Below are 25,189 nucleotides of genomic sequence, written 5' to 3' on the forward strand. Positions count from 1 at the left end.
ACGCTTCTGGGGTATGAACCAGGACCCAAAAGACTCTAAAGAGTCACCACTATATGCTCCAGGAACTCAAGTCCTAATTAAAGTCTGGAAAGATGGGCCCCCAAAGGCTCAACTCCAGCCCACATGGAAGGGCCCCTACCCTGTAATACTTTCTACCCCTACAGCAGTCAAGGTACCAGGACATGACTCCTGGATTCACTACTCATGAGTCAAGCCATGGAAAAAAAACAAGAGGACACTTGATACACCTGTGAGCCCCTGGGAGATCTCAGATACCTATTAAGAACTACAAATGAGTGTCATTCTAATGAACACCCCCAAAGTCTGGTTTCTGGGGATAAAATTTCTCAGGATAACTCTAAGGAGCCAACACAGCTTGACAGACACTGTACTCCAAAACAGACAGGAGATAGATCTTCTGATCCCTGAACAAGGAGGGACTTGAGCTATCCTGGCAATGTGAATTTAAAATTGATCAATGTCCCTACTAGTCTTTGTTAGGCTATATTGATGATGCTTATGATTATTCCATGTACTATCAATTGTCTAACCTGTTTTGTCTCTGCCCAGGTCAACCAGCTACAACATGCAGTGCCAGTTCAACAAAGATATAAAACTACAGCTGACCACGGAAAATATCATACACCCTTGGACACCACTATAAGGACTCTGAGGCTTGAGACTATCAAGAGGCGGAGGCCCAATACCCCTCGCCACCCCAGTTCAGCAGGAAGTAGCCAGAAAGATCTCGACACCCCTATTCCCAAGGAATTGGCCCTCCCATTTCTTGAGGGGGGAATGTTAGGTAGTAGAATAGGGAAAAGGAGTCCAAAATGGCGGTGGCTAAAAGACAAGGAAGGTCCAAGGACCAGAGTGAAGACTTCAGGCAGAACAAACAGAACAAACAGCACTCCTGGCTAAGCCCAATTTGCAAAGGGCAGGCCCAGGTGGAGGGAAAAAACATAAAAGGAGGAGCCAAAGAGCTTTCTCTCGGACTCTCTCTCCCGCGTGTGTGCGCTCTTTTCTCTCTCTCTCTCCTGCCATCTTCTAAATAAAATAGAGCTGTAACACTGAAAAAAAAAAAAAAAAAACCAAACTCCACCTTCAGACTAACTTCCCCCACTAGTGGATTAGATTCATACATGGTGGGATATTCAAAAAATAAAATGCTATGCATCTCTTATAAAAGAAGTTCTGCCTCAAATGAGTTTTTATAGAAAGATTCCTAGTGTAAAATGACAAATATAGGTTCCTGAGCAAAGCTCACTTTATATATCCACTTTTTCTATGGAAGACAGGCTACCCTAGTAGCTGAGTTTGTAAAGAATCTGCCTGCAATGCAGGAGTTCAATTCAGTTCAGTCTCTCAGTCATGTCTGACTCTTTGCGATCCCATGAATCGCAGCACGCCAGGCCTCCCTGTCCATCACCAACTCCCAGAGTTCAAACTCATGTCCATCGAGTTGGTGATGCCATCCAGCCATATCATCCTCTGTCGTCCCCTTCTCCTCCTGCCCCCAATCCTTCCCAGCATCACAGTCTTTTCCAATGAGTCAACTCTTTGCAAGAGGTGGCCAAAGTACTGGAGTTTCAGCTTTAGCATCATTCCTTCCAAAGAAATCCCAGGGATAATCTCCTTTAGAATGGACTGGTTGGATCTGCTTACAGTCCAAGGGACTCTCAAGAGTCTTCTCCAACACTACAGTTCAAAAGCATCAATTCTTTGGTGCTCAGCTTTCTTCACAGTCCAACTCTCACATCCATATATGACTACTGGAAAAACCATAGCCTTGACTAGACGGATCTTTGTTGGCAAAGTAATGTCTCTACTTTTCAATATCCTATCCAGGCTGGTCAAACTTTCCTTCCAAGGAGTAAGCGTCTTTTAATTTCATGGCTGCAGTCACCATCTGTAGTGATTTTGGAGCCCAGAAAAATAAAGTCTGACACTGTTTCCACTGTTTCCCCATCTATTTCCCATGAAGTGATGGGACCAGATGCCATGATCTTCGTTTTCTGAATGTTGAGCCTTAAGCCAACTTTTTCACTCTCTTCTTTCACTTTCATCAAGAGGCTTTTGAGTTCTTCTTCACTTTCTGCGATAAGGGTGGTGTCATCTGTGTATCTGAGGTTACTCATATTTCTCCTGGCAATCTTGATTCCGCTTGTGCTTCTTCCAGCCCAGCGTTTCTCATGATGTACTCTGTATATAAGTTAAATAAGCAGGGTGACAATATACAGCCTTGACGTGTTCCTTTTCCTATTTAGAACCAGTCTGTGGTTCCATGTCCAGTTCTAACTGCTGCTTCCTGACCTGCATATAGGTTTCTCAAGAGGCAGGTCAGGTGGTCTGGTATTCCCATCTCTTTCAGAATTTTCCACAGTTTATTGTGATCCACACAGTCAAAGGCTTGGGCATAGTCAATAAAGCAGAAATAGATGTTTTTCTGGAACTCTCTCGCTTTTTCAATGATCCAGCAGATGTTGGCAATTTGATTTCTGATTCCTCTGCCTTTTCTAAAACCAGCTTGAACATCTGGAAGTTCACGGTTCACGTATGGCTGAAGGCTGACTTGGAGAATTTTGAGCATTACTTCATTAGCGTGTGAGATGAATGCAATTGTGCGGTAGTTTGAGCATCCTTTGGCATTGCCTTTCTTTGGGATTGGAATGAAAACAGCTTTTTCCAGTCCTGTGGCCACTTCTGAGTTTTCCAAATTTGCTGGCATATTGAGTGCATCACTTTCACAGCATCATCTTTCAGGATTTGAAATAACTATCACCCACAAAAGATGTCCTTTTTATTATAGGGGAGTGGAAATCAAAAGTAGGAAGTCAAGAAACACCTGGAGTAACAGGCAAATTTGGTCTTGGAATACAGAACGAAACAGGGCGAAGGCTAATAGAGTTTTGCCAAGAGAACGCACTGGTCATAGCAAACACCCTGTTCCAACAACACAAGAGAAGACTCTACACATGGACATCACTAGATGGTCAACACCGAAATCAGATTGATTATGTTCTTTGCAGTCAAAGATAGAGAAGCTCTACACAGTCAGCAAAAACAAGACCGGGAGCTGACTATGGCTCAGATCATGAGCTCCTTATTGCCAAATTCAGACTTAAATGGAAGAAAGTAGGGAAAAACCACTAGCCCATTCAGGTATGACCTAAATCAAATTCCTTATATTATACAGTGGAAGTGAGAAATAGATTTAAGGGACTAGATCTGATAGAGTGCCTGATGAACTATGGACTGAGCTGCGTGACATTGTACAGGAGACAGGGATCAAGACCATCCCCATGGAAAAGAAATGCAAAAAAGCAAAATAGCTGTCTGGGGAGGCCTTATAAATAGCTGTGAAAGAAGAGAAGCAAAAAGCAAAGGAGATAAGGAAAGATATAAGCATCTGAATGCAGAGTTCCAAAGAATAGCAAGAAGAGATAAGAAAACCCTCCTCAGCAATCAATGCAAAGAGAGGAAAATAACAGAATTGGGAAGACTAGAGATCTCTTCAAGAAAATTAAAGATACCAAGGGAACATTTCATGCAAAGACGGGTTCAATAAAGGACAGAAATGGTATGGACCTAACAGAAGCAGAAGGTATTAAGAAGAGGTGACAAGAAGACACAGAAGAACTGTATAAAAAAGATCTTCATGACCAAGATAATCACGATGGTATGGTCACTCACCTAGAGCAGATATCCTGGAATGTGAAGTCACGTGGGCCTTAGAAAGAAAGCATCACTATGAACAAAGCTAGTGGAGGTGATGGTATTCCAGTTGAGCTATTTCAAATCCTGAAAGATGATGCTCTTTAAGTGATGCACTCAATGTGCCTGCAAATTTGAAAAACTCAGCAGTGGCAATGCAGGAGACCCTGGTTCAATCCTTGGGTTGGGAAGATCCCCTGGAGAAGGAAATGTCAACCCACTCCAGTACTCTTGCCTGGGGAATTCCATGGAGAGATGACCTGGCAGGCTACAGTGCATAGGATCGCACAGTTAGACACGCCTGTATGACTAACTTTCCCTTTCCCCTTTTCTATGGAAGAAAATCTGCTAACACATATATATAAAGAATCTGAAAAAAAGGGAGAAAAACAAAAACTCTCAAGATTTGAGAAAGAGATTCTTTGCTCATGCATGCCATATGTTTCTGGTACTTACTTTCCAAAGATGACACTTCGAGGGAGATATGGAGACAACAATGTTATAACTAAAAAAAAAAATCTTGAGCCTGTCATTAAAAAAGACACAATTTGGAATAAGAAGTCCAAGAATCTTCCATTTACTGGCTTCAGGAGCACTGATAAACTTTGTAAAGCAGTGTTAGGAGGATTAATTAAAAGAACAAAATAGTCCTTAACAGTATTATTTTTAAAAGGTTAGAAATTCCGTTCACTACATCATTTATTATTGAACTTTACATTAATATATTCTTAATTTGTTTTTCTAAGATAAAGGCATACTCATTCCTTTCTGTTTTAATGAATAAAGTCTACCTTTAACACATAATTACAAGTGGGAAGAAATACTAGATATTTCAGATGTGACAATGGGCCTTTTCATACCAAATATACTGAAGCATGATAGTTCACAAAATCTGTTTCAGCCTATGGAGAATTCATATAAAATGATCTACTGTTCAACAGAAACCAGAAATTTCTATCAATGGATAAAGTGAAAAACAAGATTGTGCTATAGCTTTTTTTCCCCTGTGCTGCTATACAATATCATACTCTTCTGATCTTCTCCCAGGGTCTCTCCAGGATAGACTATAATAATGAGATCTCTTTCTTTAGCAAACAGAAAGTCAGGGACAGAAATGTTTAAGCCTCCCTCTTGACTGGAAGTAATTAAGTATCTAAATTATAAATACACATTCATATCTGGGGAGGTTAAACTGCTTTTATGAACTGCTTCACTGACAAAAACTCTCCATTTTAGTGAAGAAGATTCACACTGTAGCTATTCAGATTTATTTTTCTAACATGAAGGCCCATTGTTTAATAGTAAACAGAAAGGTCTCCCATAGAGACATATGGGGATGTGGTCAGATTAATGTTGAATTCAAAATTATGCATATTTTGCACCTTATCTTTGTACTTTGCTGATATATGAACTACTTCATTAATGTGGTTGTTTCTTTACCTGTACTGCAGAAATTAAATAAAATGTGGGTTCTTTCATTTCTAACTAGTCATTAGTTAAAATACAACATAAAAATCATGTCCTCAAACACCTATTAACTGATCAAACATCCTAAAAGAACAATAAAAATAAGAAAAGTTAGAAATTAAGCTTTTAATTGCATATGTGTTACTATGCATTTTGAAAAATCATAAACCATATAACAGGAATAAAATAACTTAAAAATTCAACTCAAAGTCAGAATGCTTGTTTTTAAATTCTAGTAATCATACTTGCTATATAACTATTGTTAAACTTGTTAAAACAGCTTCTTCAACTGAAAAATGGGAATAAAATTCACTAACTCAAAGGTTTGTTAGAACTTGGCATAATCTTCAGGACATAATATGTGTTCTATAAATCATTGCTAAATGGAATTTGGATACAGAATAATCACAGAAAAATAATTGTTTGGTGTACTGGAAACATAATGATAAAAAAAGAATTTATATATTCCTTCAAAATGGACCCACATTTAAGCTTCACAGAGAATAATTTTCACAGAATAATGTAATGTAACATTGATGGCTTGAAATCTTGCCATTTGAAACAATAAGGATAGACCTTGAGTGTATTATGCTAAATGAAATGAGTCAGATGGAGAAAGACAGGTACCATATGATTTCATTCACATGTAGAATATAAAACAACTGATTAGCTAACAAACTAAAGCTAAGTAAGTGAAAAAACTGAAAAAAGCAAAAAAAAAACACACACACACACACACACACACACACACAAAGAGAAGAGGGTAGTGGTTACCAGAGGGTGAGGGGCCAGGATGAGGGTGCAAAGTGACTAAAGGGAAACAACCCTATGGTGATAAATGGAAAATAAACTTTTGGTGGTCAGCACAGTATAGGGTATACAAAAAAGTGGGAATGTAAAGTTGTAAAAATAAAACATATAATGCTATAAATCAATGTTACCTCAATTTCTAAATATATAAACAATCAATTGATAAAACATGTCTTATCATAAACAGAACTAGACTATTTGGGCTGGGTAATTTCACATATATAATATATATAATGAAATATATATGTTATTTTAATCTATTCATTTTTATTAAATGGACTATATATGTATTAATATATAGTATATGGTGCTGATGGTTTAGTTGCTAAGTCATGTCCCACTCTTATGACCATGTGGACTGTAGCCTGCCAGGCTGCTCTGTCCACGGAATTTTTCAGGCAAGAATATGGCAGTGGGCTGAATTTCCTTTTCCAAGTATAGAGTATATACAACACTATATATATATTACATATGATATATATAATAATAAATTGCTATTCATTAACTTGAAAATATTTATTTAAGAAGGCATATTGTCTGAGGCAGAGTCTATATATTATAAAAAGGTATGCAGTTTTTTTTTTTAATTTGTCTGGTTGTATATAGACTTAAATTGAAGAAAGTAGGGAAAACCACTAGACCATTCAGGTATGACCTAAATCAAATCACTTATGATTATACAGTGGAAGGGAGAAATAGATTTAAGGGCCTAGATCTGATAGATAGAGTGCCTGATGAACTATGGAATGAGGTTTGTGACACTGTACAGGAGACAGGGATCAAGACCATTCCCATAGAAAAGAAATGCAAAAAAGCAAAATGGCTGTCTGGGGAGGCCTTACAAAGAGCTGTGAAAAGAAGAGAAGTGAAAAGCAAAGGAGAAAAGGAAAGATATAAACATCTGAATGCAGAGTTCCAAAGAATAGCAAGAAGAGATAAGAAACCCTTCTTCAGCGATCAATGCAAAGAAATAGAGGAAAACAACAGAATGGGAAAGACTAGGGATCTCTTCAAGAAAATCAGAGATACCAAAGGAATATTTCATGTAAAGATGAGCTCAATAAAGGACAGAAATGGTATGGACCTAACAGAAGCAGAAGATATTAAGAAGAGATGGCAAGAATACACAGAAGAACTGTACAAAAAAGATCTTCATGACCCAGATAATCACAAGGATGTGATCACTGACCTAGAGCCAGACATCCTGGAATGTGAAGTCAAATGGGCCTTAGAAAGCATCACTACAAACAAAGCTAGTGGAGGTGATGGAATTCCAGTTGAGCTATTCCAAATCCTGAAAGATGATGCTGTAAAAGTGATGCACTCAATATGCCAGCAAATTTGGAAAACTCAGCAGTGGCCACAGGACTGGAAAAGGTCAGTTTTCATTCCAATCCGAAAGAAAGGCAATGCCAAAGAATGTTCAAACTACCGCACAATTGTACTCATCTCACACGCTAGTAAAGTAATGCTCAAAATTCTCCAAGCCAGGCTTCAGCAATATGTGAACCGTGAACTTGCTGATGTTCAAGCTGGTTTTAAAAAAGGCAGAAGAACCAGAGATCTAATTGCCAACATCTGCTGGATCATTGAAAAAGCAAGAGAGTTCCAGAAAAACATCCATTTCTGCTTTATTGACTACATCAAAGCCTTTGACTGTGTGGATCACAATAAACTGTGAAAAATTCTGAAAGAGATGTGAATACCAGACCACCTGATCTGCCTCTTGAGAAATCTGTATGCCGGTCAGGAAGCAACAGTTAGAACTGGACATGGAACCACAGACTGGTTCCAAATAGGAAACGGAGTTCGTCAAGGCTGTATATTGTCATCCTGTTTATTTAACTTATATGCAGAGTACATCATGAGAAACGCTGGACTGGAAGAAACACAAACTGGAATCAAGACTGCTGGGAGAAATATCAATAACCTCAGATATGCAGATGACACCACCCTTATGGTAGAAAGTGAAGAGGAACTCAAAAGCCTCTTGATGAAAGTGAAAGTGGAGAGTGAAAACGTTGGCTTAAAGCTCAACATTCAGAAAACAAAGATCATGGCATCCCGTCCCACCACTTCATGGGAAATAGATGGGGAAACAGTGGAAACAGGGTCAGACTTTATTTTTCTGGGCTCCAAAATCACTACAGATGGTGACTGCAGCCATGAAATTAAAAGACTCTTACTCCTTGGATGAAAAGTTATGACCAACCTACATAGCATATTCAAAAGCAGAGGCATTACTTTTCCAACAAAGGTTCGTCTAGTCAAGGCTATGGTTTTTCCTGTGGTCATGTATGGATGTGAGAGTTGGACTGTGAAGAAGGCTGCGTGCCAAAGAATTGATGCTTTTGAAGTGTGGTGTTGGAGAAGACTCTTGAGAGTCCCTGGGACTGCAAGGAGATCCAACCAGTCCATTCTGAAGGAGATCAGCCCTGGGATTTCTTTGGAAGGAATGATGCTAAAGCTGAAACTCCAGTACTTTGGCCACCTCATGCGAAGAGTTGACTCCTTGGAAAAGACTCTGATGCTGGGAGGGATTGGGGGCAGGAGGAGAAGGGGACGACAGATGATGAGATGGCTGGATGGCATCACTGACTTGATGGACGTGAGTCTCAGTGATCTCCGGGAGTTGTTGATGTACAGGGAGGCCTGGCATGCTGCGATTCATGGGGTCGCAAAGAGTCAGACACGTGAGTGACTGATCTGATCTGATCTATTTCTTTAAATAATAAACATCTATTTTCTAAAATATATGGCTCAGTGTTGCTCTAAACATTTTATTTGAACAGAAAAGCAGCAGATAGGAAATTGGAGAACTGATATTTTGGGTACTGCTTTTATGGAAATCTCTCAAGAGGACAGGAATGGGCGAATGCAATTCAGATAACAATTATATCTATTACTGTGGGAAGAATCTCTTAGAAGAAATGGAGTAGCCCTCACAGTCAAAAAAAGAGTCTGAAATTCAGTAGTTGGGTACAGTTTCAAAAACAACAGAATGATCATGGTTCCTTTCCAAGCAAACCATTCCATATCACAGTAATCCAAGTCTATGCCCCAACCACTAATTTGAAGCCCAAGAAGTTGAAGTTGACTGGCTCTATGAAGACATACAAGACCTTCTAGAACTAATGCCAAAAAATATGTCCTTGTTATCATAGGAGATTTGAAGGCAAAAGTAGGAAGTCAAGAGATACCTGGAGTAACAGGCAAGTTTGGTCAGCAGTACAAAATGAAGTGGGACAAAGGCAAAGTATGACAGAGTTTTACCAAGAGAATGTGCTGGTCATAGCAAACACCCTCTTTCAAAAACACAAGACAAGTCTAGATGTAGACATCACCAGATGGTCAATAGCAAAATCAGATGGATTATATTCTTTGTAGCCAAAGATGGCAAAGCTCTACAGTGCAAAAACAAGACCAGGGGCTGACTATGGCTCAGATCATGAACTCCTTGTTGCAAAATTCAGACTTAAATTGAAGAAAGTAGTGAAAACCACTAGACCATTCAGTTATGATCTAAATCAAATAACTTATGATTATACAATGGAAGTGATAAATAGATTCAAGGGATCAGATCTGACAGAGTGCCTGAAGAACTACGGAGGAGGTTCATGACATTGTACAGGAGGCAGTGATCAAGACCATCCCCAAGAGAAAGAAATGCAAAGAGGCAAAATGGTTTTCTGAGGACGTCTTACAATTAGTTGAGAAAGGATAGAAGTGAAAGGCAAAGGAAAAAAGGAAAGATAAACTCTTCTGAATGTAGACTTACAGAGAATAGCAAGGAGAAATAAGAAAGTTTGTTTGTTTGTTTGTTTTAAGTGAACAGTGCAAAGAAATAGAGGAAAACAATAGAATGGGAAGGGCTAGATATTTCTTCAAAGAAGTTAGAGATACCAAGGGAACATTTCTTGCAAAGATAGGCACAATCAAGGACAGAAACAGTATGGGCCTCAGAGAAGCAGAAGATATTAAGAAGAGGTGGTAAGAATACACAGAACTGTACAGAAAAAAGATCTTAATGGCCTGGAGAGCCACAGTGGTTTGATTACTCACCTAGAGCCGGACATTCAGGATTGTGAAGTCAAGTGGGCCTTAGGAAGCTTCACCAGGAGCAAAATTAGTGGAGGTGATGGAATTCCAGTTGAGCTATTTCAAATCCTAAAGGATGATGCTGTGAAAGTGCTGCACTCAATATGCCAGGAAAATTTGTAAACTCAGCCATGGCCACAGGACTGGAAAAGGTGTTTTCATCCCAGTCATAAAGAAGGGCAATACCAAAAATATTTAAACTAACACACATTTGCACTAATTTCACATGCTAGAAAAGTAATGCTCAAAATCCTTCAAGCTAGGCTTCAACAGAATGTGAATTGAGAATTTTCAGATGTTCAAGCTGGATTTACAAAAGGCATTGGAATCAGAGATCAAATTGCCAACATCCATTGGAACATAGAAAAAACTAGATAATTTTAGAAAATGCATCTACTTCTGCTTTATTGACTATGCCAAAGCTTTTGACTGTGTGGATCACAACAAACTGTGGAAAATTCTGAAAGAGATGGGAATACCAGACCATCTGACCTGCCTCTTGGAAAACCTGTATGCAGGTCAAGAAGCAACAGTTAGAACTGGACATGAAACAACAGACTGGTTCAAAATTAGCAAAGGAGTATGTCAAGGCTGTATACTGTTGCCCTGCTTATTTAACTTATATTCAGAGTACATTATGCAAAATGTTGGACTGGATGAAGCACAGGCTGGAATCAAGATTGCTGGAAGAAATATCAATAACCTAAGAAATGCAGAAGACATCACACTTATGGCAAAAAATGAAGAGGAACTAAAGAGCCTCTTGATGAAGTTGAAAGAGTTGAGTGAAAAAGCTGACTTAAAACTCAACATTCAAAAAATGAAGGTCATAGCATCTGGTTCCATCACCTTGTGGCAAATAGATGTGGAAATAATGGAAACAGTGACAGACTTTATTTTCTTGGGCTCCAAAATCACTGCAGATGATGACTGCAGCCATGAAATTAAAAGATGCTTGCTTCTTGGAAGAAAAGCAATGACAAACCTAGACAGTATATTAAAAAGCAGAGACATTACTTTGCTGATAAAGGTCTGTATAGTCAGAGTTATGGTTTTTCCATTAGTCATGTATGAATGTGAGAGCTGGACAGTAAAAAAGGCTGAGCGCTGAAGATGATTCTTTTAAACTGTGGTTGGTGGTAAAGAAGACTCGAGAGTCCCTTGGACAACAAAGAGATCAAACGAGTCAGATTTCCTAAAGGAAATCAGTCCTGAATATTCATTGGAATGACTGAATGCTGAAGCTGAAGCTCCAATACTTCTGCCACCTGATGTGAAGAGTGGACTTATTTTAAAAGACCCTGCTGCTGCAAAAGATAGAAGGCAGGAGCAGAAGGTTGGATGGTATCAGGGAGGATGAGATGGTTGGATGGCATCACCGACTCAACAGACATGAGTCTGAGCAAACTCCAGGAGATGGCGAAGGACAGGGAAGCCTGGCATGCTGCAGTCCACAGGGTCACAGAGAGTTGGACAAGACTGAGTAGCTGAACAACAACTCTTTAATAGGCATGCTAAAATACAAAAGGACAAAACCACCTGTGGTAAAGTAACTGCATGATTTTTACACTATTAGACCACCAGCAATTGCAGAAATCTTTGGACAGTAATAGAAGTGTTATGAGTGAGTGAGTGAGTGAAGCCAATCAGTCGTGTCCGACTCTTTGCAACCCCATGTAGCCTACCAGGCTCCTCCCTCCATGGTATTCTCCAGGCAAGAGTACTGCAGTGGGTTGCCATTTCCTTCTCCAGGGGATCTTCCCGACCCAGGGATCAAACCCTGGTCTCCCACATGCAAGCAGATGCTTTAACCTCTGAGCCACCAGGGAAGCCAGAAGTGTTACAGACAAATTCTAAAGAAATTCACATTGATTTGTTTATCTTCTCAAAGGTCACATACTATGTTAACCTTATTTTTTTCTTATACTTTAAGTATTTTGAGCAATAATAACTATTACCAAATCTGATTTAGATGGTAAGAGGAATGATTAGCAGATAACTATGGTGATAGAGAATATTCATTGTCTGTCATGAGTAATCTCCAGCCAGTTAAGGGCACCCTTAGTAAGTGAAATGATTTTCATTATTTGTATTTTAAGTTTCTCACTACACACACACACACACACATACACACACACAAACACACATCTGCTTTTTAGGGAACAGAATTAATAAATGTAAAGTTGTATTTATACTCCAAAAGAATTGTTATGTCATTACCAGATTTTATTAGGATATTTCTACTCTTACTTATAAGTATTAGAGCAAAGCTATTCTGATTTTATATACAATTTTAATCAGCTTCATGAAAATTACAATCTGCAAATATGCCAGAGTGAGAAAATTTATAAATGTTATCACATTCCAGTGAAAATCCTTTGAAAATAGAATCCAAATGCTTCTGTCAGTTCAGTACTTTATTCTTAGCAGATAGTCAGAGTTATAACATTTTCTACAGTAATGAACTTGACCAAGTGAATGTATATTTTTAAATTTAAAATAAACTCAGGATAAGTATAATCTCATAAGAAATGATGGAAGAGTCAAAGGATTTGAGTTTACATAAGTATGATAACAATGATTTCCATTTCTATCTTCTTGATTCATATCTATGTTCAAAAGAATTCCAAACTTATTCTCAAGACAGGGTCTAGGAAGAAACGCATTGTTTGTAAATATAGGATTTTCAGAGCATTTTCTTATTTAGAAGGGATCAGATTTTCAAAACCCATTTTCTCAGGTTCTTAGAGCCTATAGCTTTTTACTGATTTAGTTGAGATGATTGCAGAGACCAATAAAGAGGTCTGGTAAAGTTACAGTAATGTATGAAATTCATATTTTTGTTATGTCACAGAATTTACAATTTTAGCTTTTATGTATGTGTGTGTGTGTATATATATATGTTTTAGCTAGAGAATGTACATTTGTGATGCTTATCTTGATAATTATACTTGTTTAGGAATTTGAAAGGAGAAAATAGGGTCATATACTAATGTTTCATTCATGTATATCTTAGGTATTAACCCTCATAGTATATGCTCAACACCATTTCCTCAGATCCAGGGAATCATTGTCTTAAGCTATAATTTCTGCCACCTACTCTGCCAGCTTCAGGGGTTCCCTAATCAGCCTAGGACTTGAAGGGCAGGGGTTTAATAATTGTATAAACCCCTTTTCATATACAATTATGTTTATAATTGACGTGTTTATAATTGAGGGGTTACTTTTGTACATTTGCTGTTGTTGCTCAGTCACTGTCATGACCGACTCTTCGGGACCCCATGGACCACAGCATGTCAGGCTTCCCTGTCCATCACTAACTCCTGGAGTCTACTAAAACTCATCTCCATTGAGTCGGTGATGCCATCCAACCATCTCATCCTCTGTCGTCCCCTTCTCCTCCTGCCTTCAATCTTTCCCAGCATCAGGGTCTTTTCAAATGAGTCAGCTCTTCGCATCAGGTGACCAAAGAATTGGAGTTTCAGCTTCAGCATCAGTGCTTCCAATGAAGACTAAGGACTGATCTCCTTTAGAAAGGACTGGTTGGATCTTCTTGAAGTCCAAGGGACTCTCAAGAGTCTTCTCCAACACCACAGTTCAAAAGCATCAATTCTTCAGTGCTCAGCTTTCTTTATAGACCAACTCTGACATCTATACATGACTACTAGAAAAACAATAGACTTGAGGAGATGGACCTTTATAGACAAAGTGATGTCTCTGCTTTTTAATATGCTGTCTATGTTGGTCATAACTTTCTTGCCAAGGAGTAAGCGTCTTTTAATTTCATGCTTGCAGTCACCATTTGCAGTGATTTTGGAACCCCCCACCCCAAAAAACAAAAGTCAGCCACTGTATCAAATCTTTCCCAACCTATTTGCCATGAAGTGATGGGACCAGATGTCATGAACTTAGCTTTTTGAATGTTATGCTTTAAGCCAAGTTTTTCACTCTCCTCTTTCACTTTCAAGAGGCTCTTTAGTTCTTCACTTTCTGCCATAAGGGTGGTGTCATCTGCCTATATGAGGTTACTGTTATTTCTCCCAGCTATCTTGATTCCAGCTTGTGCTTCATCTAGCCCAGCATTTCTCATGATGTATTCTGTCTGCATACAAATTAAAATAGCCTTGACTTACTCCTTTTCCTATTTTTATTCAGTCTGTTGTTCCATGTCCAGTTTTAACTGTTGCTTCCTGACCTGCATACAGATTTCTCAAGAGGCAGGTCAAGTGGTCTGGTATTCCCATCTCTTTCAGAATTTTCCACAGTTTATTGTGATCCACACAGTCAAAAGCTTTGACATAATCAATAAAGCAGAAATAGATGTTTTTCTGGAACTCTCTTGCTTTTTCCATGATTCAACAGATGTTGGAGATTTGATATCTGGTTCCTCTGCTTTCTCTAAAACCAGCTTGCACATCTGGAAGTCTACGGTTCATGTATTGCTGAAGCCTAGCTTGGAGAATTTTGAGCATTACTTTGCTAGCCTGTGAGATGAGTGCAATTGTGAAGTAGTTTGAGAATTCTTTGGCATTGCCTATCTTTGGGATTGGAATGAAAACTGACCTTTTCCAGTCTTGTGCCCACTGCTGAGATTTCCAAATTTGCTGGCATATTGAGTGCAGCACATTCACAGCATCATCTTTTAGGATTTGAAATAGCTCAACTGGAATTCCATCACCTCCACTAGCTTTGTTCATAGTGATGCTTCTTTAAGTCCCACTTGACTTCACATTCCAGGATGTCTGGCTCTAGGTGAGTGATCACACCATCATGATTATCTTGGTTGTGAAGATCTTTTTTGTATAGTTCTTCTGTGTATTCTTACCACCTCTTCTTAATATCTTCTGCTTCTATTATGTCCATACCATTTCTGTCCTTTATTGAGCCCATCTTTGCATGAAATATTCCTTTGGTATCTCCAGTTTTCTGGAAGAGATCTCTGGTCTTTCCCATTCTGTTGTTTTCCTCTATTTCTTTGCACTGACCACTGAGGAAGGCTTTCTTTTCTCTCCTTGCTATTCTTTGGAACTCTGCATTCAAATGGGTATCTTTCCTTTTCTCCTTTACTTTTCATTTCTCTTCTTTTCACAACTATTTGTAAGACCTCCTCAGACAGCCATTTTGCTTTTCTGCATTTCTTTTTCTTGGGGATGGTCTTGATCCCTGTCTCCTATGCAATGACATGAACCTCAGTCCACAGTTCATCAGGCACTCTATCTATCAGATCTAGTCCCTTAAATCTATTTCTCACTTCCACTGTATAATCATAAGGAATTTGATTTAGGTCATACCTGAATGGTCTAGTGGTTTTCCCTACTTTCTTCAATTTAAGTCTGAATTTGACAATAAGGAGTTCATGATCTGAGCCACAGTCAGCTCCTGGTCTTGTTTTTGGTGACTGTATAGAGCTTCTCCATCTTTGGCTTCAAAGAATATAATCAATCTGATTTCATTGTTGACCATCTGGTGATGTCCCTGTGTAGAGTCTTCTCTTGTGTTGTTGGAAGAGGGTGTTTGCTATGACCAGTGCGTTCTCTTGGCAAAACTCTATTAGCCTTTGCCCTGCTTCATTCTTACTCCAAGTCCCAGTTTGCCTGTTTCTCCAGGTATTTCTTGACTTCCTACTTTTGCATTCCAGTCCCCTATAATGAAAAGGACATCTTTTTGATGTTAGTTCTAAAAGGTCTTGTAGGTCTTCATAGAACCATTCAACTTCAGCTACTTCAGCATTACTGGTTGGGGCATAAAGTTGGATTACCCTGATATTGAATGGAGGTTTGCCTTGGAAATGAACAGAGATCATTCTGTCATTTTTGAGATGGCATCCAAGTACTGCATTTTGGACTCTTTTTTTGACTATGATGGCTACTCCATTTCTTCTGAGGGATTCCTGCCTACAGTAGTAAATATAATGTTCATCTGAATTAAATTTACCTATTCCAGGCCATTTTAGTTTGCTGATTCCTAAAATGTTGATGTTCACTCTTGCCATCTCCTGTTTGATCACTTCCAATTGGCCTTGATTCATGGACCTAAGATTCCAGGTTCCTATGCAATGTTGCCCTTTACTGCATCAGAACTTGCTTCTATCACCAGTCACATCCACAACTGGGTGTTGTTATTGCTTTGGCTCCATCTCTTCATTCTTTCTGGAGTTATTTCTCCACTGATCTCCAGTAGCATATTGGGCACCTACTGATCTAGTGATCTGAATATATTCATGTATATATTCATACACAGAAGTTGAAGACATTTTGTCTACTTTGATTGAGATGGAACAAATAATTAGAATATTATTCTCCATTAACAGAAGTTCAAGTTTAATTTTAAAAATATGCTTAAAAAAGACTTGTTTAAAGCATCATTTGATTACTGTGTGGTATTCATATTCTAAATTAAAAATTAAGATTCTTCAGGAAAAAAAATCAATAGGAGTTTTGGAGCCCAGAGTTCTTAAAAATGTACATTTCAGCTAGTGATATGTTGAGAGGAGAAAATTAAGGGTTTCAAGTGTGAAAGTCAGGACAATGTACTTTTTTTCATTAGACAACAAGGACTCATTGGTAGTTTTGAGAGTGATTTTTTTATTTTCTGAATCAATCCACTCCTTCATTCTCATATGGTCTTTTTTTTATTTTAGTGACTTCAATCTTTAGCAGACAGTGTAAGTCTCATGCTTGGTTTATTTTTTGCCTTAATCATCCATGCCTTTTTGACCTTTTTCCATGGTCTCATAAATGATCTCTTAGGAAATGTAAGTCTAATAAATTCATTTCTGTGCTTAAAATTCTAAATAGTCTTTCCCTGAACACAGAATGAAATCCACTCTTTGTGGTCCTGTCTATTCTTCTCAGCTTACCTCTCATTCCCATGCACTCTATGCTTATAAACAAATTGGATACCATAGTTTCATAAACATAATGTATCAGTGTTCCTTATGTGTCTGCAACACTTAGAAAGCCTTTCCACTTCACTTTCTCATTTGCTTATGACAACCAATTCTTCTTTCAAGATTCGGGTAAAACTTTGTTTCTTCTGGAAACCATTTCTAAACTTTCTCCTCATTTAAAAACAATTAACAACTCATTTACATATATTACCACAGTACTTTCTTTACACTTCAAAAGTAAACTTTGTCATTTTAATTGGTCATTTACTTGTCTATTTTGGAGAAGGCAATGGCAACCCACTCCAGTACTCTTGCCTGGAAAATCCCATGGACGGAGGAGCCTGGTGGGCTGCAGTCCATGGGGTCACTAAGAGTCAGACATGACTGAGCGACTTCACTTTCACTTTTCCTTTCATGCATTGGAGAAGGAAATAGCAAACCACTCCAGTGTTCTTGCCTGGAGAATCCCAGGGACGGGGGAGCCTGGTGGGCTGCCGTCTATGGGGTTGGGCAGAGTCGGACACGACTGAAGCGACTTAGCAGCTTAGCAGCACTTGTCTATTTCTCATACAAGAACGTGGATTTTTGTCTGGAGTGTCATTGTACTCCCCAGTAAATTGTACATTTCTAGATAGTAAGTGCTCTAGATAATAAATGCTCAATAATGTTGAATATATGAATAAAAAAGACAAAATAAAATGTTAGAAGCTTTTTGTGATAGAACTTAACTTGAAATTGATGAGACAGAGGAATTAACTGCAAAATGGTAGCCATGCTGACTTATCTTCCATTTTTCTATCTGATTGTCTTTCAAGGGATATTTTTTCTCATACTTCTGTTGTGACTAGGTTATTGTCTTTACACTTATTGTGAATTAATTTCAGTTATTACTTCATGATAGCATCCTATGTAACACCATCCATCCAAAATGTCCCCCAGCATTACACTAACTGGTTAAAATGACATTGCTAATGTGCCCAACACAAAGCCCTGCATTTTGGAGAATCTTATTTTCTACCAAAGTCTCTTTGTCCAACTCATTATATCTGAGTAATTTCTCCTTCCCTTTTCCCTATGAAAAACAAGGAGAGGAACAAGATGGTCTAAAATATATTAAAGAATAAATGATCGATTTAAATCTGTGTCATGTCACTCAGAACTATACATAGACTATAAATGCTTTATTCATTCATCCATTCAGAAGTGCAGAGAATATGGCAGCCACTATGCTAACCCACTGGAATTTAACAATTAATAAAATACTTTATATGTCTGTGTCAAATAGTTTGTAGCATAATATTTGAAGTAAAAAAAAAACAAATCATTAACATAATTATCAAAGACCTTGTGCTTGGAATTTCCTTAAAACATTAGTACCAGATTAAATATTGAAAGCTCCTAGGATAGTGTCTGGAACTTAGACTATTGCTTTCTAGTCCCACTTAAAATTCTCTTAAAAAGGTCCATAGTTTAAGAACGGTAGCTCTGGTACTCACAATCAGTCTAGAATTTTAATAAGTTTTTAATAGATTAAAAGCACTTAAGTTGTAGTTTGTAATAGAAAAAAATGTACAATCAAATACTGCTTTTCATTTTAAATGAAAAAAGGAGAACAAATTTAAAATACTGCATTTATTTGCTAATGTAGATCAATAATTCTCAAACTCATCGTATTATTTGACCTTTATTTATTTGACCTTTTACAGAGATCAAAATTAAAAGAATATAGGTCTAAAGTACTACTGGATGCAAGGCAGTCTAAGTTTGTGGGCTCCAAGTTAAAAAAAAAAAGAAGGAAACTTTGTAAGAGAAGAATAACATACTTCGGAATCAGAAGATCTGTCCCAGATCTAATTGATAGCTAGAGAATAAGTACTTATGTTTGCTACTTTATAATGGGAATAATACAAATTCACAGATACATTGTCAATAATTAAGATGTTAAAATATCCATCCTACATAAAAAAGCACTAAAGTAAATTCCTTATTTTTCATCGTATAATATTGTTTAAGTTATGAAATCTAATAAAGTTTCCTAAAGCTAAGACTATGACCTCTAATATAATTTTATAAATTTAAAAGAAAGCCAGTTAAAGTTACTATTTTCACTGAGTCCAGTGAGTAGACCCTAGGAGTCCCTGCCAAGAGCCTAGCTATGCTGAATTAATCCATCTTCAGATGTGTGGCCTCAGCTGAACACTTTTAACATTTAAAATAGGCACATCTCTCAGATGGAGGACCAATATCATCAAATGCTCACAAGAGTCTTGTGAATAAACTGAGATTCCAGATCATGTTTTAATTTATAACAAGAACTATGACAGAAGGACAGGAATACTTCTGTGTCACAGCCAGGGATTTCTCTCCCTGTAGTATGATTAGATGGTGATTTCTTAAAAAATAATTGATATTTGGCAAAACTAATACAATTATGTAAAGTTTAAAAATAAAATAAAATTAATTTTAAAAAATGGGAAAAAAAATAATTGGTGTCAGCTAGTTGGTTCCATTGTTTAAGGGATCATTTTTTTCTGTGAAAGGGATCTGTTATCTCAGGGACTCTTGTCCCTAAGTAGGATATTATTAGATACTGAGACATAATTCTTCCTTTGCACCCCCAACTCTACATTCTTATACATATATTCATCCCTTGAATAGATCCAGTTAGGTCTTACTCAGCCTTGGAAATTATTTTTCCTCAAAAGGTGACATTGCGTGTCAGATTTCATTCTCTACATTACTTGAACTCTCAGGAGATGGTCTTTATTTCTTATTCTTAAGTTTCAGAGTGGTTATTTACTTTGGCTGTCAAAAAATTATCACATTTACAAAACAGTTATTTCTGAATTGTGATGTCCAGCATTACAGTCCAGAAGTTCTAAATTTTCCAAGAACTGATTACATTAATATGTGGCACAAGAAATATCTGAAGATTTTCTAGTTTCAAACTACCTCAGAGTAAATGTCAATAAATTAATATTTTGTCATTTTTAAGGTAACTTGACTTTTATGGCAGTTGAAAGTACAAATACAGTTACAAACAAAACAACAAAGAAAATCAAGATTTCTGTATTATTTTAAATATCATCATTTCCTGAGCAGTTTCCTTTGAGATTTACTTTATTTTATATTTATTTCTCTAATTTCACTAGATAGAAGGATAGAGATCATTTTGCTTACATATGCATTAAGACTAAATTTATTTTAAATCAACAGTACATTTTTAGAAAATGAAAACAAATATATTTTGAACAATTAAATTATTTGTAAATTAGACAAATCCATTAGGAATGAACTTAGAATTGAAATAATTATAATGCCTGCTTTAATTCACAATTCATGGTGCTGCTGCTGCTGCTAAGTTGCTTCAGTCGTGTCCGACTCTGTGCGACCCCATAGACGGCAGCCCACCAGGCTCCTCTGTCCCTGGGATTCTCCAGGCAAGAACACTGGAGTGGGCTGCCATTTCCTTCTCCAATGCATGAAAGTGAAAAGTGAAAGTGAAGTCGCTCAGTCGTGTCTGACTCTAGCGATCCCATGGACGGCAGCCTACCAGGCTCCTCCGTCCATGAGATTTTCTAGGCAAAAGTACTGGAGTGGAGTGCCATTGCCTTCTCCGTCACAATTCATAGGCTACAAATTAAGAATGACAGAATTATTTGAAATCAATGGTGACTTCAGAATGATGTAAATTAGTAATCCCACAAATCGCTAGACTTTTCTTTCTCCAAATACCCAAAGTAAGAAAATTTAATTTTTCTTGACATTTTAGACATTTTATTTCCAACAGTATGGGAGTTAATACGGAAGTTATATTTCCAATAATATGGTAAGTTTCAGTTGTCTCCAGTCCTTTGATGTTTTTCTCCTAATGCAAATCATCATTCTAAAATCCTCGAGGAAACATGTTACCTCTCATTTGAATATTATTCTCAGTGACAACATTCTTTCCACACTTTTTTCAAATAACAGCCGTTTTTAACATTAAGAAATATCAAGGTCTACCACTCCATACAAATGTAGCTATACCAGCTACTGTAAAAAGTATAATAAAATGAGTAATACCTTAAAATGGATACTCTCTAAAATACTTTAATAATACTCTAAAATACCTCCATGGTATTAAAATCTTTAATATTTTAGTTAGGAATAGTCTAAGATACTTTTATTGTATTTTAGCAACAAAAATATAAATATGTATTTGCAAATTAGCATCTGTATATACGGAACAAAATTTGTTTAGCTACAGAAAACTTTAATACTGCTTTTGAGTTGTGTTTGATATACCATAAAATGTATTCACTGTAAGTATAAAACTGACACATTTTGGTAAATTTATACAGCCATAGTAACCACCACTACAATCAAGATATAAAACATTTAATTCATGTTAAAAAGTACCTTTGTGCCTCTTTACAATCATGGATGCCCTCTAACCCTTTAATCTCTTTGCCAGGTATGCTTTGCAAATATTTTATTTCAAAAGGTTTGCCTATTTTTAAACTATGTCATCCAAAGATCAAAAATAGTAATTTTAATAATATGCAGTTATCCATTTTGTTCTGTAATAATTTGGGCCGCTTGGGTCATATTCAAACAAACAAACAAAAACTTTGCCTAACCTAATTCTAGAAATTTTCACATATTTATTTAGAAGCTCTGATCTACAGAATAAAATCCAAACACTTATTTAAAATAAGACTCTCAGATTTTGGTTCACTTCATTTTTGCCTTTTCAGTCATATCTCTTCCTCTCTATAGCATGTACACAATCTCTAGTTTTATTAAACTAAATTCATACACACTTATCAAATTGTTTCAAAAGACTGATCATTTAAAAAATTAGAGTATTAGAGAAAAAATATTTTAGAAACTTTTGGCATCTGAGAATAGAAAATATTTTAAAATGAAAACACAAATAGCACAAATCAGAAAATATAATAGGAAGAACAAGAATTTTAAAATTAAAAATTAAAACAAAAGTGAAGATAAGGAGAAAATATTTTAACATAAAGCTTTAGTTTAGAAAATATAAATTATTTTGACATAGGAGTAACAAAAAGAGAATTGAAATTAAATAAATTGTTAGCAATGAAAATAAGCAGTTCACAGAAGGAAAATAAAGAATTCCTTGAAAGTATAAACTATACTCAAATTTACATTAACTAGAGATAATTTAACCGGAAGTAATAATAAGATAATGACTGCATAAACATCTGAGGACAAAGTTGAAAGGCCTAATATTACCAAGAGTTGGAGAGAGTGAAGATGGAAGCTGTTTCTAATAAATTTGAATATATGCACATTTAATGTTCTAGTAATTATACTGCTAATAATATGCACTAAAGTTACTCATGAAAAATGCTCAGGCTAAATGCTAGGGTTTCTTTAAAAACTATATATTTACATATCAACAGATAAAGAAACAGATATTCTCTTAAGAGGTAAAACTAGAAGTTTAATTATTAAACTCAACTTAATAAAAATCTAAAGCCTCCATTATCTGCATATCAGTTTTTCCTGAGAAAAGAAAAAAAGAAATGGGACCCACGGAGGTACGGAGAGGAAATTCTCATGGGGATGACGAGAGGCACAGAGGACAGGCCCAACCACAATGGAACAAGATAAAGTTAAATGGAGAATTGAAAAAGAGAAGTCAATAATTAAATTTACCACACTTGAAGCAAATGTGAGAAATGTCAATATTTATGCATCCTGGTTTGGGGATGGTTGGTGGGGGGCGGGAGGGTGTCCATATTACTTTTCTTTTGCTTTTCTGTGTTTTAAAACTACTTTCAAATTTTAAAATTAACTATAGTATAATTAGTTATTAAGCTACAACATCTTTCATAATTTTACACACTTTTTTTTTAACATTTACTGTCTGAATTTATATTAATCTTTCAAAATAAAACTGAATTGCTTTGTGAAACATCTTCCCTTTCCCGTTGTAGGCCCTTATTAACCTTGTTATTTTTAAAGAAATTCATGTGCACATTATTCTTATTTTATCACTTACACTGCTTTGTTCCAGTACCTAATTCCGCTGTCTCCTATCACTAAGTCAAGTTCCTTGATAGTAGAAAGTAGTTCCTATATATAAATATATGCTATGCTATGCTATGCTAAGTCACTTCAGTCGTGTCCGACTCTGTGTGACCCCATAGACCGCAGCCTACCAGGCTCCCCAGTCCCTGGGATTCTCCAGGCAAGAACACTGGAGTGGGTTGCCATTTCCTTCTCCAATGCATGATAGTGAAAAGTGAAATCGAAGTCGCTCAGTCGTGTCCTACTCTTAGAGACCCCATGGACTGCAGCCTTACCAGGCTCCTGCGTCCATGGGATTTTCCAGGCAAGAGTACTGGAGTGGGGTGCCAGTGCCTTCTCCGATATAAATACATAGTTGAATGTATTACCTAGCATGGTGAAGCTTACATAACTGTTCATAAATGTAGATCCTTTCTCTATTTTAGGCATTTTAGGTAAACAGGCCAAGTTTCCCAAACTTGCTTGTGTGTAAGTGTGGCTGTATAACTAAGTTTCAGAAAGTGAGTAAAAATTATGTGGAACACTTCCAAGTTGGTTCTTAAAAAATGTCCTATTGTTTCCTTCTCAGGCTAATGATGATCCACAGTGAAGGCAAGAGTGGAAGGAGCCTTGAATGCTCTTCTGCTAACTACCACATGAATAAGAAAACTTTAAATTGACTCGATCTCTCAGATATTCAAGACTATTTCTTATTTTACTTATCCTACTTGCCTAGTAATTTCTCATAAAAGCCATTCAATAAATGGATGCATATAATAAAAATAATTAGATTACTGGCAATACACCTGAAAGAGAAAATGAACTCTCTGAGGAAAATATTGAGATTCACTTTCTCAATGTTTTTAAAGTAAAGTACATGATACAGAGATATGAGTGTCAATATACAAAATTATGAGGTAATAAATATCATTTTTTCAGGATTTTAAAAAATGTCTGTGAAAATAAGATAAATGTGTTTTTTTGTTATTCATTCATTAAAAATGTGTTTTCAAGAAATGAAAGCTATGTATTTGAAAAATGGTTAACAAACCTGATTGCAAGAAAGTCACACAATAAATATTTGTATATATATGAAGTTCTATTTAAAGGTAAACACTGATTATGGAAAAACACTTCTTTAGCTAATTGGCTCAGTGTAATTGGGTTCGCCATTTAGCCATTTAAAAACTTTCATCATTAAATGCTTTTAAATATTTTATGAATCATGTAATTGCTCTGAGTAATTTTGTAAGCACTGTAGTTCATGCTAGAAAATGTATCTGCTACCGTATGGGTCTCTCATAAAATCATATTTATAAAGCTTTTAAAATAATCTTAGCAGACAGATTTAATTTGAGTATATATTATTAGGTTTATTTTCAAAGTGAAAAAAATTATCAAATTTTATCTCCTCCATTTACCATCTTGAATTAAGGGTACTAAAAATTTAAACACATACTGCATAGCTATTTAAATATCAGCTATTACCAAAATTCAAGTATTTCTGAGAAAATCCAGGTGCCTTTAATTGCTGAGGATTTAGTTAGCTGCAATTATTTTGAATTCAAAATGCACACTTTCTTATAAATGATTTTAAATTGCTTGATTCCTTCCTGCATTATTTATGTCATTAACAAAACCAACTTGCCACTAAAGAAATAATCCAAAGAATTAAGCTTTGATACATTTGCCTCTTAGGAATATATACCTATGAACCATGTTATTTCAAAATTAGAGCAGCCAGGTTTTTGCTTTGACCAGGAGAAGAGAAAGTGAATATAAAAACTGCCTTTATCAATGTTTTGTGTAACAGCAACTGAATAAAAATATTTAATAGAATTTAATGGAAATATTTATTATTTTCATTGTTAAATATATTTCTAATATTTACTTCCAGTACACAGAAACTACTCAAATCCCTCTTTTCCAGGAATGGATTCTGATGCTCTGTCCTAAATCACACTAAACACTTTTATCTCTAGATAGTAACACTAGAAGCTGTAAGAGATATCAATAAGTTTTAGGACACCCCCAGAATATGCTGGAATCATTTTCATAATAATCAATAACTTTATAGAGCTTCCAGGATGCACAATTATGTTTCTTCTGTAAAATTTCATATTCTTTCCACAAAATACCTTTTCATGAAGTTTAATGTGCTGTGCTGTGCTTAGTCACTCCTTA

Source organism: Bos taurus, chromosome 5, assembly GCF_002263795.3.
Source record: "Bos taurus isolate L1 Dominette 01449 registration number 42190680 breed Hereford chromosome 5, ARS-UCD2.0, whole genome shotgun sequence".
Taxonomy (NCBI): domain Eukaryota; kingdom Metazoa; phylum Chordata; class Mammalia; order Artiodactyla; family Bovidae; genus Bos; species Bos taurus.